Source organism: Mesocricetus auratus, unplaced genomic scaffold, assembly GCF_017639785.1.
Source record: "Mesocricetus auratus isolate SY011 unplaced genomic scaffold, BCM_Maur_2.0 Super-Scaffold_100003, whole genome shotgun sequence".
Lineage (NCBI taxonomy): Eukaryota > Metazoa > Chordata > Mammalia > Rodentia > Cricetidae > Mesocricetus > Mesocricetus auratus.
Window position 1 is genome coordinate 81,014,530 of NW_024429188.1, and position 16,509 is coordinate 81,031,038.

The 16,509-nt window shown below is 39.0% G+C and overlaps 1 protein-coding gene across 3 annotated transcripts in view; it reads left to right on the forward strand.

Moving 5' to 3' along the window:
- Positions 1-16,509, forward strand: part of Rtl4 (retrotransposon Gag like 4) — a 371,546-nt gene that overhangs the window by 71,605 nt on the left and 283,432 nt on the right. Inside the window, exon 1 of one of the 3 annotated variants that reach the window (XM_021234333.1) lies at positions 1,807-1,927. The exons of 1 other annotated variant lie outside the window; for it this stretch is intronic. The gene's annotated coding sequence lies outside the window, so the exon portion shown is untranslated. Of the gene's footprint in view, positions 1-1,806; positions 1,928-16,509 lie in introns of those variants that run through there. One more of the 3 variants, XM_013122298.3, reaches the window with a different exon arrangement.

The window sequence follows — 16,509 nt, forward strand, 5'->3', positions numbered from 1 at the left end:
GGCCAGGCTCCTTACTCCATGAGTTTCTATTCTAGTGGGAGGAAGTATGTATTAAACATAGACAAAACCTTGGCAGTAACATACTTTGAATAATGCTATGAGAAACAGGGGTAGAGAGCTTTGATAAAGAATAGTTGTTTTTTGTTTTGTTTTCACTGGAGTATATAGCAATCAAGTGTATGCTTAAACATCTCATAGTGTCATCTGTATTTAGATTAGAATGAAATGTATGTTTCATGCAGTTTTTTCTTCCTTTCCCAGAAATACTAGTGAGACACTCAATTCAGGAGCTCTTTGCTTATCATTCACTGATCATTGCTTACTCATCAAAGGTACTAGGCACCATTCTAAGTGCTAGGATAAAGTAAAGAAAACAAAGTTGATGACCTGCGTACTTTCATGGGACTTATATTCTTGAAGGGCAGGAGAGAAATATGATACATGGTAAGACACGCTGAAATAAAAATGATGATGAACAACAAAGGCCTTTCTGAAAAGATGGTATTTAAATAGAGAACATAAGTAAACAAAGGAGCCAGCTGTGAGGATTTCTGATAGATTTTCCCTAGATAAAGGAAACAATAAGATGAATCTGAAAGTGAAGTGTATTTGCCTTTTTAAATTAATGGGTTTTTTATGAGTGCAAGTAGTTGCCCAGGGATACCAGAGGGAGGCATTGTATCCTCTGGAGCTGGAGTTACAGGTTGTTGTAAGCCCCTGCATGGGTTCTGGGAATTTAATCTATGTCCTCTGGTAAAGCAGAACGTGCTCTTAATTGCTAGGCCACCTCTACAGCCCGTGTGTTTGTATTTTTTTGAAGAAAAATGATGGAGGAAGGTAGAGGGAGGGTAATGATGCCAAATAATGAGGTTAGATTCTTTTGAGGAATATGGGGAGTAAGAAAGTTCTTTCAGGTTCTTTTAGTCCTACAGATCAAATAATTTAGAAACAGACTCAAAAGGAAACTTGAAGGCAACTTTATTAGAATTTGGGGAAACTCCAAGAAACCAAACACAGGGAAGGCAATCTAGAGATCTGATTATAGGGAGGGAGCTAGGTAAGAGGAAGAAAGAAAAATAAACTTTCTGAGTTAGAGGTTGAGGAAGCAGACAGGCTCAACAATGGAATTCTGTGAGCAACTGGGTGGGAGTGGAGGATGGGGTGAGAGTTTGAGGGTTTCCAGAGATAGAATGAGACTATTACGGCAATAACTCTTAGGGATTTAGCCGGTATCTAGAACAGTGTTATTACAAAGAGGGGGAAGGTAAACAGCAGGGATCGATACTAACTGTGCTGAGGAAGTAGTTTCTGGACCTTATGGACTCATACCTCAAGGAACTCATTATTTTCCCTACTTACCATGTTTGCAGGTGTCTTCTCTTTCTTTTCACCCTCTAACTCTAGTTTGTTTTGTGAAACAGGATTTCCTCATTATCAAAGGAGGCCTTTGGCCTTGCCTGGGCAAGCAAGGAAGCTCTTGTTGTCTTGCCAATCTTTGGGGAAGCCATTTGTAAACGGTGTTATAAACGATTAACCATAGCATTTCAAATCCTAAAGTGAGGCAATTGTGACATATCCTTTTTCCTCAAAATCAGTATATAACAGGGATATAGGAGGTAGGTTGCAAAACTGATTAAGGGAGGGAATCTACCCTCAATGAACTTCAAACCTAGCTACTTATGTATTAACCTGACACAAGCTAGCATCATCTGAGAGGGAACCTCAATTGAGAAAATGCCTCCATAAGATTCAACTGTAAGGTATTTTCTTAATTAGTGACCAATAGGGAGGGCCCAGCCCATTGTGGGTGGTTCCATACCTAGGCTGGTGGTCCTGGGTTCTCTAAGAAGCCAGGCTGAGCAAACCATGGGGAACAAGCTAGTAAGCAACGGCTCTACACGGTCTCTGGATCACACCCTCCCTTCAGGTTTGTGCCCTGCTTGAGTTCCTACCCTCACTGCGTTTGATGATGAATTGTTACATGGAACTGTGTGTGAAATAAACCCTTTCCTTTCCAACTTGCTTTTGGTCACAGTGTTCCATCGTAGCAGTAGTAACTCTAACTAGTAGAAACCTGACTATATGTAAGTTACCTAAAACAGGGATGGAGGTAGAAAGAAGTCACATAAAATCTGGGAGCCCACTGTAAGAAGTTTGGTTTTATTCATCTGCTTGAAAGAAACAATGGTTAACATTTAAGAACATTATCTTCGAAAATGTCCCTATGAAGCAAGTAGTATGTACTCTCATTGGAAACTGGGATGAGGCCAGGCCAGGCCCAATGGAGGCATCATGTTTTAGAAATGGAAAGAATGTAGCTGGGTACCATTTCCTAGACACATAGAATTCAAGCCAGCATATGGAAAAGAATATAAAGATCATATGATGGCAAGAATTCCACATGTGGGCAGTAGAGTTGGGTTCTTAGAATGGATATTACTCAGATAGTATTTTCCAAATTGGAGTTTAAACGTCTCAGGAGTAGAGGTAATAGAGAAAAAAGGAATCTTCAACAGAATATAGACCACAGCAAAGGCATAGATATTGGAGTAGCTCTTAGTTATCCAGACAGTTGTTCCTGAGATGTGTTGTCTCTCCTCTGCCTAACTTGGCTGCCTATATACAGCCATTTTGAAAAAACTCTCAATTCCTGTCTATCTCCCTTCCCTCTCCTAAATTTGTGCCAGTTCAAGAGGGAGAACATACAAGTGCAGAGGAATAGTTGATTGTTAACTTAACCTTTATAGAGAAAAAGATACACCAAAAACACAATAATAGATACAAAACCTCTATTCATAAAACACAGATGAACAAATGGATATGAACTGTTGCATACTATGTGTATAGATTTATAGATATTTAAGGCCAATCTATTATTGCTATAGGGGAACATGAAATTAAATGACGTTGTCTTAAATGACTCACGGTGCTTTGTGCTTCAACAGAAGCATGTGTAGAACTGAGAAGTTGTCATATGCTAATTTTAAAATGCATTAATTAAGGTGATCTTTCAGTTACTCATTTTTCTGGACTTTGAAAAACTTTTTTGTTTTCAATCTGACTATTGGACTTACACAATGTAATTGTAGAGCAAAGTTAGGCAGAAGCTGCTGAGGACTCTTCTATTTGCTCACCCCCATGGGGAAGGGCTCTGGGCACATTCTCTGAAATATATCTAAGGGTCTGGGATGTATTTCAATGGTAGAGCACCCGCTTCATATGAAAAAAGTTTGTGAATTCAATCTCCGTTACTGAAAAAAAGCAGATGAAATTTTGCCAAATGTGATGGTATTGGTGGGAGGCTACAGCAGGAGAGTCACCCTGAATTTGCATGCTCCCTGATCTACATAGTAAGATCTTGTCTGGAAAGACATTGTAAAAACCAGGGTAAATCAATGTATCTAAATTTCTCTCCCATGTTTAATTCTTCCAAAAGAAAGAATACATTTCTCAATCAGGTTAAGACATGCAAGTCAACTGTGAATGTTGATAGTGAGTGCTTTTATAAGACACAAATTGTTGTAGCTACTTTATCTAGATGCTTCATTTTCCATCTTGCTTTTTAAGTTTCTTAGCAAATACTCAATGGAAAACAGCTCAGGGCTGAGCCAAAAGCAATTAGAAAGCACTTAGAGAGTTGTAGTCACCCAAATGATAATTATTTGCAGGTGCTTGTTTTTCTTCCCTCTCTACTGCTTTATCCAGTCCTGCCTTGTAACCTGGGGAGGACTGACTGTTGAGCTTGGTCTGGCTCTTCACCAAAGTTCGCCTTTGTCACTTACATGTTATACAGAGAAATATTGGTAATGAAAGCATTTGTGCCATTTCTCCAGCCCTGGAGTTAGCTGGATGTCTGATGATTTATTATGATTGTCAAATGTCATGCTACTCTTTCCTTTATTTAGCCACTAGGAAAACAAAGATTTTATGTATTCAGTACACACTATATATTCTCCTGGAAGCAAAATGATTTCAACTCAATTCTGTAGTTCTTCTTGGCCTTCACCTTGGTTGGTGTGTGTGCTGCTTTAATCCATTCAAAGGAAATATTGGTCAGCTAAGCTGTTTTACCACCATTCTGACCCAAGATGTGATCCACTGATCACAAAATAATACATGTTGACAGCCTCTGTTCACAAAATATGCATGTTGACAGTTGCACACGTTTACAAATACCATGCTACAAGGAAGCAATACAGGAGAAAGCATCTTTTGTAGGTCAGCACAGGTGAGTGCTGACAAAATCTATGAAATAAGCCATTTGGAAGGGGCATGATCCTTTCTCTCAGGTCTCCCCTAAACACATAAGTAATAACAAGATAGTTATTTTTGCTCAAGACATTTCTTATTTGCTACAAATGAGAATGCTGTCTTCAGACTGGGCATGTGACGAACAAAGGAAATGAAACATGCCATCTTGTTCCTCAAAGCTTTTCAGTGTAAAGTGTCTGGGACACTTCCATTGTTGAGCTTGCAGGTTCCCAAATATGTCATATGTTCTAATGGTCTACAACATGAAATGTGTTGAAGGATGATGCCATTCTTTAGCTCCAACTTTCAGTGTTTGATAGTCAACACAGATTTGAAATGGCCAGTGGAAGGTATTTAGGAAAAACATTTGTTCTGTTTCTTTATATTTTATTGAAGTAGAATCCCAGTTTATAATACAGAGTAGCTTCAAACTTGTGATTCTCCTTTTCAGCCAGTTAATCCAAGAACTTATTCCCATTAGACTTTAAGAAACACTTTTGGGTATGTGTGCATGTGCGCATATATGTTTGCATGTGGAGGCCAAAAGTCAACCATGATTGTTGTTCTTCAACAGCCATTTGCCTTGATTTTTGAGACAGATTCTCTCACCAAACCTGGAACTCAAAAATTATAGGCTACATTGCCGATGTCATGCAAGGATCCATGTGTCTCCATCCCCCTATGTAGAAATGTACAGTATCACCGTTTTGTTTTGTTTTTTTAGACATGGATTCCTGGCCTTAAACTAAGGACCTCATCTTTGTATGACAAGCACTTCATTAATGGATCTGTCTTTCCAGTCCCTGAATTTAAGGAATTATGAAAGGAAGTTTGTATGATTGAGGACTTAAAGGGATGATAATTATCTATTAGAACATAACCTCCACATGGGTGGAAACAGTATCTGTTTTGTTCACAGGGTCATGGTCTTTGTAGCTTTCTCCTATGTAATGTTGAGTGAATAAATAATACTTCCCTGCTAACAAATTATGTCTTCTCTTAAAGTTAAGGAGTCAAACTATTGATTGTGCTCTAGACTAAAGCAAGTAGGTAAATCTTAATGGTAAAGAACTTTGCAAGAAATATCTTCTGACCCCTTATTAAAACCTTTTTCATAATACTTTCTCTAACAGGTCTAAACTACTCTATTTCTACTCTATGCATAAGTTTAATTCAAACCAGACTGTGGCTTTATTTTATGTTTCTTGAATAAAACAGAGTACTTAAACTTCTTTAAAATAATTTTAAATAGATTCTTCTGTTTTACCAAAGTTTTATAGGTTTTGATATTTACTAAAGTTGAAAGCTGGATGAACTTACTCATATATCAAGTGATCCTTAAAGACCTTAATAAAAAACTGACCTAACATTGTCCTAGTCACCTGAAAGCATTCCAGACGACTTAATTTACAAACCTACCTAACATTCCCCAGGTTACCTGAAAGAATTCCATAGTACGTCATTTACAACCAGGCACAGAAATTATTTAACTTCAGAATAATTTATATTCAGTTTGTACTGTTTCTTACAAATCAGAAGTCCAACTCATGGAAAAGGTCAAATAAAGATCCTTGGCATTTTCTATCCTGTTGATTGTTAAGAAAGAATACACAATCTGACATCAGGAATGAGATTATTTTTAAAGCAACACTTAAATGGTAGGCAAAACACAGTGCACATTCATCTGAAGTCTCTAAAAGTAGTTACAACCTTGCTACTGGTAAATGAGAAATCACAGTGTCGTTAAAGCTACAAACAAGGTTCAGTCAATGTAGAAAAGAATGTTCATTCTCGGTAGATTTTCTGTTTTTCATGTAATTATTATGTCCTGATTGTTTAAAAAATATTCATTTATGTAGATAGTTCTGAGAGTTTATAGTTGTCCAGCGATTAAGAAACATACCATTTCCTAATCAAGCTGAATAAATGGAATTGATTGTTGCAATATTTCTGTCATGGTTTTTATATTTTGGTTTATCTGCTATTCAAGTTTTTTCAAGTTTTTTTCTCTCTGGGATAATTTGCTAGAAAATATTTCGATTATGGCTCCAACAGACTTTCTGTAAATTCATATAATAACAGAGAAACATACACACTTTGCCATTCAAGTTGAATCTGTCACTTTGTTGTAGCTATAATAAAACACCGTGTTGAATGCAACTTATAGAAAGAAGAGTTTATTTGGGTTTGTGGTTCCAGACGGCTTCAGGATGGGAATGAAAGCTTGGCAAATAGTGTAGTTGTTCTTCCTTCCTTCCTTCCTTCCTTTCTTCCTTGTTTCCTCCCTTCCTTCCTTTCTTTCCTTCATTCTTTTTTTACTCTTTTGACTCTCTTACTCTTTGGGGGGCCTGCCACCCAGCTCCCAAATAAATACATGGAGACTTAGTATTCCATATGAATGGTTGGCCTTAACTTGGCTTGTTTCTTGCCAGATTTTCTTTTATTCCTTTTTAAAATTTAAATTAAAAAAGCTTGCTTTACATGTCAATCCAAGTTCCCTCTACCATACCTCCCTCCCCTGTACCCCAACCTGTCTGTCCCATCTCCTTTCTGCTCCCCAGGGAGGGTGAGGCTTTCTGTGGAAGATCTTCAAAGTCTATCATGTCATTTGGAGCAGGGCCTAGACCCTCCCTGTGTGTCTAGACTGAGAGTATCTCTCTATTTGGAGTGGGCTCCCAAACTCCATTTGTGTACTAGAGATAAATACTGATTCACTACCAGAGGCTCCATAAATTAACCAGACCTCCAAACTGACATCCTCATTCAGGGTATCTGGAACAGTCCTATGGTGGTTTCCCAGCCAGCAATCTGGGTTCCTTGAGCTCTCCATTGTTCAGTTCAGCTGTTTCTATGGATTTCTCTAGCCTGGTTTGACCCCTTTTCTCATCACTCCTCTCTCTCTGCAACTGGATTCCAGAGTTCAGCTCAGTGTTTGGCTGTGGGTGTCTACATCTGCTTCCATCAGCTACTGGATGAAGGCTCTAGGATGGCATATAATATAATCATCAATCTCATTATCAGAGAATGACATTTAAGGTAACCTCTTTGCTATTGCTTAGATTTTTAGTTAGAGTCAAACTTGCAGATCTCTGGACATTTCTCTAGTGTCATATTTCTCTTTAAACCTATAATGGCTCCCTCTATTATGGTATCTCTTTACTTGCTCTCCTCTGTTCATCCCATGGAGTTTATTTCCATTTAGTTTGATGTTGGTTTACTGTATATTGCCTTTATTATATTTAGGAATGTTCCTGTTATCCCTGATCTCTCACAGACCTTTATTGTGAACGCGTGTTAGATTTTTCATAGGCATTTTCAGCATCTAGTGAGATGATCATGTGGTGTTTCTTTTTCAGTTTGTTTATGTAGTGGATTATATTAATAGATTTTCATATGTTGAACCATCCCTGCATCCATGGGATGAAGCCTACTTGATTATGGTGAATAATTTGTCTAATGTGTTCTTGGATTCTATGTGCCAGTATTGAGTAATTTTGCATTAATATTCATGAGGAATATTGGTGTGTAGTTCTCTTTCCTAGTTGTATCTTTGTGTGACGTGGGTACCAAGGTAACTGTAGCCTCATAAAAAAGAGTTTGGCAATGAACCTTCTGCTTCTATTGTGTGGAAAATTTGAAGGATATTGGTATTAGTGGTTCTTTGCATTTCTGGTAGAATTCTGCACTTAAACCATCTGGCCCTGGGCTTTTTTGCTGTTGGGAGAGTTTTGATGACTGCGTCTATTTCATTAGGTATTATAGGTCTGTTTAAATTGCTTATCTGTTATTGATTTAATTTTGGTAAGTGGTGTCTATCCAGAAATTTGTACATTTCCTTTAAAATTTCAAATTTGTGGAGTACAGGTTTTAAAAGTATGACCTGAAGATTCTCTGTATTTCCCCAGTGTCTGCTGTTATGTCCCCCTTTTCATTTCTGATTTTGTTAATTTGCATTTACTCTCTCTGTCTTTTGGTAAGTTTGGATAAAGGGTTGTCTATTCTGTTGATTTTCTGGAAGAACCAACTCCTTGCTACATTGATTCTTTGTATTGTTTTCTTTGTTTCTTCTTTATTGATTATTTGATTATTTCCTGGTGTCTATTCCTCAGGGTGAGTTTGCCTCTTTTTGTACTACAGCTTTCAGTTGTGCTGTTAATTCTCTAGTGTGACTATTCTCCAGTTTCTTAATGTGGTCACTTAGTGCTAAGAACAATCCTCTTAATGCAGCTTTCAAAGTGTCCCATAAGTTTGGGTATGTTGTGTCTTAATTTTCATGGAATTCTAGGAAATATTTAATTTTTTATTTATTCCTTGACCCAGTAATAGTGCAATTGCCCATTATTCAATTTCCATGAATTAGGAGGGTTTTTGCAATTTGTGTGGTTGTTGAATTCTCACTTTAAAGCATGGTGGTCTGATAAGATACAGGGGATTATTCCAATTATTTGTATCCATTGAGGTTTTCTATGTTGCTGAGTATGTGGTCGATTTTAGAGAAGGTTCTATGTGGTGATAAGAAGAACGTGTATTCTTTTGTGTTTGGATGGAATGTTCTATAGATGTCTGTTAAACCAAATAGGGTCTTAACTTTTGTGAGTTCTTTTGGTCCTTTGTTAAGCTTCTACCTGGTGGTCCTGTCTAGTGGTGAGAGTGGGATGTTGAAATCTCCCACTATAACTGCGAGGTCTTTTGTGTGATTTGAGTTTTAGTAATGTTTTTTATGAATGTGGTTACCTCTGTGTTTGATGCAAAGATGTTCAGAATTGAGACTTCATCCTGATGTGTTTTTCCTGTGATGAATATGAAATTACCTCCTTCATCTCTTTTGAATGAGACTAGCTTGAAATATAATTTGTTAGATATTAGGATAACAACACCAACTTGTTTCTTGGGTCCATTTGATTGGAAAATCTTACACCAACACTTTATTTGAAGTAACGTTTATCTTTGAAGGTGAGGTATGTTTCCTGTATGCAGCAGAAAGATGGATTCTTTCTTTGTATCCATTCTGTTAGTTTGTGTCTTATATAGTCAAGTTAAGACCATTAATATTGAGGGAAATTTAGGACCAGGAGTGTTAATTCTTGTTTTTTTTGGGTTTGGTGGTGGTGGTGGTATTGTGTGTGGGTTTACCCTGCTTTTTCTTTTGGCTTTTGGTAAATTGGGATTATCTATTGCCTATGTTTTTGAGTGTAGTTAACGTGCTTAGGTTGCAGTTTTCCTTCCAGTACTTTCTGAAGGGCTAGATTAGTGGATATGTATGGATTAGTGTATATGTATTGGTTTTGTCATGGAATATCTTGTTTTCTCCATCTATACTGATTGAAAGTTTTTCTGGGTGTAGTAGTCTGGGCTGGCATCCGTGGTCTCTTAGAGTTTGTAGAATACCTATCCAGGACCTTCTGACTTTCATGGTTTCCATGGAGAAGTCAGGTGTAATTCTGATAGGTTTGCCTTTATATGTTACTTAGTCTTTTTACTTTGCTGCTATTAATATTCTTTCTTTATTCTGTGTGTTTGGTGTTTTAATTATTATGTGGCAAGTGGACTTTTTGTGGTCCACTCGTTTTGGTGTTCTGTAGGCTTCTTGTATTTTCATTGGTATGTGTTTCTTTTTTATCATACTTTTTTATTATATATTTAATTTAGGAACAAGGTTGCTTCCCATGTTAGTTCCAGCTCCCTCCCCCTCCACACCTACTCTCCTCCAACATCCCCCCAGCCCCCCACCCAATACCCACTCCATTCCCTACAGAGGGTAAGGCCCTCCATGGATGATCTCTAAAGTTTGTCATTTCATTCCTGGGAGGGCCCAGGCCTTCCCCAAAGTGTCCAGATTGAGAGATCATCCCTCATTGTGGGATGGGAACCCAAAGTTCATTTGTGTGCCAGGGATAAATACTGATCTACTACCCAAAAACCCCATAGATTGCCTGAGTCTCCTCACTGACACCCACATAAAGGAGGTCTTGATCAGCCCTATTCAGGATTCCCAGCCATCAGTCTGGGTTTCAAGAGCTAACCCTTGTCAGGTCAGCTGTTTCTGGGGGTTCAACCAGCCCAGTCTTAATCCCTTTCATCATCAGTCCTCCCTCTCTGTCATTGGGTTCCTTGAGTTCAGCTCAGTATTTAGCTGTGGGAGACTGCCTCTGCTTCCATCAACCATTGGATGAAGGTTCTATTCCCCAAACTATCTAGCAGTGGGATTGTATCCTGGTACTCCCCTGATTCATGTCTAAAATCCATATATGAGTAAGTACATACCATGTTTGTCTTTTTTGTGACTAGGTTACCTCACTCAGAATGGTTTCTTCTAGTGCCATACATTTGCCTGCACATTTCAGAATTCCATTGTTTTTTTTTCTTCTGAATAGTACTACATTATGTAAATGTACCACATTTTCTCTATCCACTCTTCAGTTGAGGGGCATCTATGTTGCTTCCAGGTTCTGGCTATTACAAATAATACTGCTGTGAACATAGTGAAACAGATGTCCTTGTATGAATGTGCATCTTTTGGGTATAAGCCTAAGAGTGGAAATGCTGGGTCTTGTGTTAGACTGATTCCCATCGTCCTAAGGAATCTCCATACTTATTTCCATAGTGGCTGCATGAGTTGGCACTCCCACCAGCAGTGGAAGAGTGTTCCCCTTTCTCCACATCCTCTCCAGAATAAACTGTCATTGGTGTTTTTGATTTTAGCCATTCTGAGAGGAGTAAGATGGTATCTCAGAGTTGTTTTGATTCACATTTCCCTGATTGCTAGGGATGTTGAGCACTTTCTTAAGTGTCTGTCAGGCATTGTAATCTCCTCTATTGAGAATTTTCTATTTAGTTCTGTAGTCCACTTTTTTATTGGATCCTTTGGTGCTTTGGATACTTGCTTCTTGAGCTCTTTGTGGATTTTGGAGATCAGCCCTCTGTCAGATGTGGGGTTAGTGAATATCTTTTCCCATTCTGTGAGCTGTCATTTTGTCTTGTTGACTGTCTCCTTTGTATTGCAGAGGCTTCTCAGCTTCAGCAGGTCCCATTAATTAATTGTCGATCTCAGTGTCTGTGCTACTGGTGTTATGCTCAGGAAGTAGTGTCCTGTACCAATTTGTTCAAGGGTTCCTCCCACTTTCTCTTCTAACAGGTTCAATGTGACTGGATTAATGTTGAGGTCTTTAATCCATTTGGACTTAAGTTTCATGCATGGTGATAGACATGGGTCTATCTGCAGTCTTCTACATGCCAGCATCCAGTTATGTCAGCACAATTTGTTGAAGATACTTTCTTTTTTCCATTGTATAATTTTAGCTTCTTTATCAAAAACCAAGTGTTCCTATGTGTATGAGTTAATGTCAGGGTTTTCTGTTAGATTCCATTGTTCAACCTGTCTATTTTTGTGTCAATACAAAGCTGTTTTCAGGGCTATATCTTTATAATAGAGATTGAAGTCAGGGATGGTGATGCCTCCGGATTTTGCCTTGTTGGACAGGGTGGTTTGGGCTATCCTGGATCTTTTTTTCCATATAAAGTTGAGAATTGTTATGGACACACGATTTCTGTTAGTATTCGAGGGATAAACACTGATCCACTGCTCAGAAACCCATAGGTTGCCCAGGCCTCATTACTGACTCTCACATTCAGGGGGTCTGGATCAGTCCCATGCTGGCCTCCCAGATGTCAATCTGGGGTCCAAGAGCTCTCCCCTGTTGGAGTACAGGTTTTCAAAGTATGACCTGATGATTCTCTGGGTTTCCTCAGTGTCTGTTGTTATGTCCCCCTTTTCATGTCTGATTTTGATAATTTGCATGTTCACATTCTGCCGTTCTCTGAGTTTGGATAAAGGTTTGTCTATCTTGTTGATTTTCTCAAAGATCCAACTCTTCATTGCATTGATTCTTTGTATTGTTTTCCTAGTTTCTACTTTATTGATTTCAGCCCTCAATTTGATTATTTCCTGGTGTCTACTCCTCCTGGGGCAGTTTGCTTCTTTGTGTTCTAGAGCTTTCAGTTCTGCTGTTAATTCTCTAGTAAAACTATTCTCCAGTTTCTTCATGTGGGCACTTAGTGCTATGAACTTCCCCCGTAGCACGGCTTTCAAAATGTCCCACAGGTTTGGGTATGTTGTGTCTTCATTCTCATTGAATTCTAGGAAGTCTTTAATTTCTTTTTTTATTTCTTCTTTGATCCAGGAATGGTGCAGTTGTGCATTATTCAATTTCCATGAGTTTGTAGGGTTTCTGCAATTTGTGTTGTTGTTGAATTCTAATTTTAACGCATGGTGGTCTGATAAGATGCATGGAGTTATTCCAATTTTTTTGTAGCTGCTGAGGTTTGATATGTTGCCAAGTATGTGGTCAATTTTTGAGAAGGTTCCATGTGGTGGTGAGAAGAAGGTATATTCTTTTTTATGTGGATGAAATGTTCTATAGTTGTCTGTTAATCCCAGTTGGGTCTTTACTTCTATTAGACCCTTTGCCTCTTAGTTGAGTTTCTGTCTGGTGTTCCTGACTAATGGTGATAATGAGGTGTTGAAATCTCCCACTATAAGTGTGTGGGGCTTCATATGTGATTTAAGTTTTAGTAATGTTTCTTTTACGAACATGGATGCCTTTGTATTTGGGGCATAGATATTCAGAATCGAGACTTCATCATGGTGGATTTCTCCTGTGATGAATATGAAATGACCTTCTTCATCTCTTTTGATTGATGTCAATGTAAAGTCTAGTTTTTTATATATTAGGATTGCTACCTCTGCTTTTTTCTTGGGTCCATTTGATTGGAAAATATTTTCCCACCCTTTAACTCTGAGGTAACATCTGTCTTTGAAGCTGAGGTGTGTTTCTTGTATGCAGCAGAAGGATGGATTCTGTCTTAGAATCCATTCTGTCAGCCTGTGCCTTTTTATGGGCTAGTGAAGACCATTAATATTGAGTCTATTAATGACCTTTGATTTCTCATTCTAGTTTGTTTTGGAATAGTTGATGGTCATGGAATTGTGTGTGGATTTAGACCCCTTTTCTCTTTTGGCTGTTGGTAAAGTGGGATTATCTATTGCCTATTTTTGTCTGGTTGTAGCTAACTTCTTTGGATTAGAGGTTTCCTTCTAGAACTTTCTGAAGGGCTAGGTTAGTGGATATGTATTGTTTAAATCTGGTTTTGTCATGGAATATCTTGTTTTCTCCATCTATATTGATTGAAAGATTTGCTGGTTATAGAAGTCCGGGCTGGCATCTGTGGTCCCTTAGTGTTGATATAATATCTATCCAGGACCTTCTGACTTTCAGAGTTTCCATGGAGAATTCAGGTGTAATTCTTATAGGTTTGCCTTTATATGTTATTTGTCCTTTTTCCTTAGCTGCTCTAAGTATTCTTTCTTTATTCTGTATGCTTGGAGTCTTGATTAATATGTGGTGAGGGGACTTTTTTGTGGTCCACTCTATTGTTCTGTAAGCTTCTTGTACCTTCATTGGCATGTCTTTCTTTAGGTTGGGAAAGTTTTCTTCTATGATTTTCTTGAATATGTTTTCTGTCCCTTTGAGTTGGGTTTCTTCACCTTCTTCTATACCTATTATTCTTAGGTTTGTTCTTTTCATGGTGTCCCATATTTCCGGGATGTTTTGTGTTAGGGATTTGTTGGACTTGAGATTTTCTTTGGTTGATGAATCTATTTCTCCTAGTTTGTCTTCAACACCTGAGATTCTCTCTTCCATCTCTTGTATTCTGTTGGTTATGCTTCCATCTGTAGTACCTGACCATTTCTCCAGTTTTTCTATTTCCAGCATTCCTTCAGACTGTGTTTTTTATTGTCTCCATGTCAGCTTTCAACCCTTGCACTGCTTGAATTGTTTCTTATAATTTTTGCTTTGTGTTTTCCTCCTTTTCTTGCATTTGTTGCATTTTTTGTTTGTTTTTTTTTTCTTCCATTTTTTAAGGGATTTTCTCATGTCCTCTTTGAGGGCCTTGTATCATTTTCATGAAGGTGTTTTTAGGGTCATTCCCTTCTGCTTCATCTGCACTGGGGTGTTCAGGTTTTGCTGTTGTAGATTATCTAGACTCTGGTGGTGTCAAATTTGTTTTTCAGTTTCTGAGTGTGTTGTTATATTGCCTCTTTCCCATCACTTCTTACAGCGGGTGTAGAAAGAGCCTTTTCCTCTCCTGGTGGGCATGCGACCAGGGTCCCCTTTTGGTGGGTGAAAGCATATCCAATACTATCTGTCCTTTGCTCTCTGCTCTTTGTCCTCTGCCCTCTGCCCTGACTGTGGGCAGAAGTGGACCAGCTCTCTCTGCAGGCTCCTGGTCACTTCGTCTGTTCGTCTCTTTGTGTCAAGTCGACCTGGCTGAACTCCCCAGGTCAGGGGATCCAAGAGTGGTTGAGCAGGAGATATTTGGGTCTAAGATGGGGCCCCAGAGCTTGCCTCTGCCCTCTACTCTGAGTGTGGGTAGAAGTGGACCAACTCTCTCTCTGCAGGCTCCTGGTTGCTTGGGCCTCTCTTCTGGGCGAGTCGATCTGGCTGTGATCCCCAGGTCAGGGGATCCAAGAGGGGGTGAGCAGGAGAAATTTGGGTCTAAGATGGGGACCCAGAGCTTGCCTTTGCTGTCTGCCCTGAGTGCAGGTGGAAGTGGATCCGCATGTCTTTCTTTAGGTTGTGTTGAATATGTTTTTTGTACCTTTGTGTTGAGTTTCTTCACCTTCTTCTGTATCTATTATTATTAGGTTTGGCCTTTTCACAGTGTCCCATATTTCCTGGATATTTTATACTAGGGATTGGTTGGACTTAAGACTTTCTTTGGTTGATTAATCTATTTCTCCTAGTGAATCTTCAATGCCTGAGATTCTCTCTTTCATCTCTTGTATTCTGTTACTTATGCTTGCATCTGTAGTTCTTGATCATTTACCTTGCTTTTCTAATTCCAGTATTCCCTCAGACATTATTTTTGTTATTGTCTCTATTTCAGCGTTCGAACTTTTCACTGTGTGAATTGTTTCTTGTAAGTTTTGGTATTTCTTTTCCTCCATTTCTTGAATTTGTTTTGTTTTGTGTTTTTCTTCCATTTCTTTAAAGGATTTTTCTCATTTTCAATTTTAGGGTCTCTATCATCTTCATGAAGCTATTTTTAAGGTCATTCTCAACTGATTCATCTGTGCTAGGATGTTCAGGTCTTGGTGTAGAGTCCCGAGACTCTGGTGGCATCATAATGGTTTTTCTGCTGTTGAATATGTTTTTATATTGTCATCTTCCCATCCCTTCTTCCAGTGGGTACAGGTGGTGTCTCTTTCTCACCTAGTGCGTTCAGGTCCAAGGTTCTCTTCCTGTGTGTGCAAGCAGGTCCAATATTCCAGTGGGTCTCATCATGGGTGCAGGCCTGTCTGAGACACTCCCTCTCTCAGTGAGTAGAGGTGAGACTAGCACAGGATGTCAGCAGATATTGCTTGATCCACCTGGGTTAAGTGGACCTGCCCACAGTCCCCAGGCCATGAGATCCCAAAGAGGGAAAGCATGGGCCTTAGACATGGGCCCATGCTCACCTCACCACTGAGTGGGGGCAGTACTAGCACCATTATGTCAGCAGACTCTGGATGGTTTGGTCCCCCTAAGGCAAGTTGACCTGTCCGCACTCCTCAGGCCATGAGATCCCAAATAGGGCAAGTGGAAGTCAGGCATGAGACACGGGCCCACACTCACCTCTCCCTTGAGTTGCCAGCTTTCTTCACTTAAATTATCCCATTTACCTTTTGCCTCTGGTCTTTTATCTTTCTCTATTTCTGGGTACCTTTCTTTATTTCTTATTCCATGGCTGGCTGTATATATGGGTGGCTGGCCCTTGATGTCCTTCTGTTGTCTCTTCATTTTACACAATCTATTCCTCCAAAATTTCTCCTTCTATTTATCCTCTCTACCTGCCAGCATCACCTATACTTTCTCATTCCTTGCTATTGGCTGTTAAGCTCTTTATTAGATCAATCAGGTGTTTTAGGCAGGCACAGTAACACAGCTTCACAGAGTTAAACAAATGCAACATAAAAGAATGCAACACATCTTTGCATCATTAAAGAAATATTCCACAGCATAAACAAATGTAACACACGGTAAAATAATATTCCATAACAAACAGGGGAAAGCATGGCAGCAGGAACAGTAAACTGAGAGTTAATATCCTGAACCTCATGCTTGAAGCAGAGAGAGCCATTTGAAGGTAATATGAGGCTTTAAATTCTCAAAGTTTGCCCCTCCCCCTGAAGTCACATACTTCCTCCAGAATATTCAT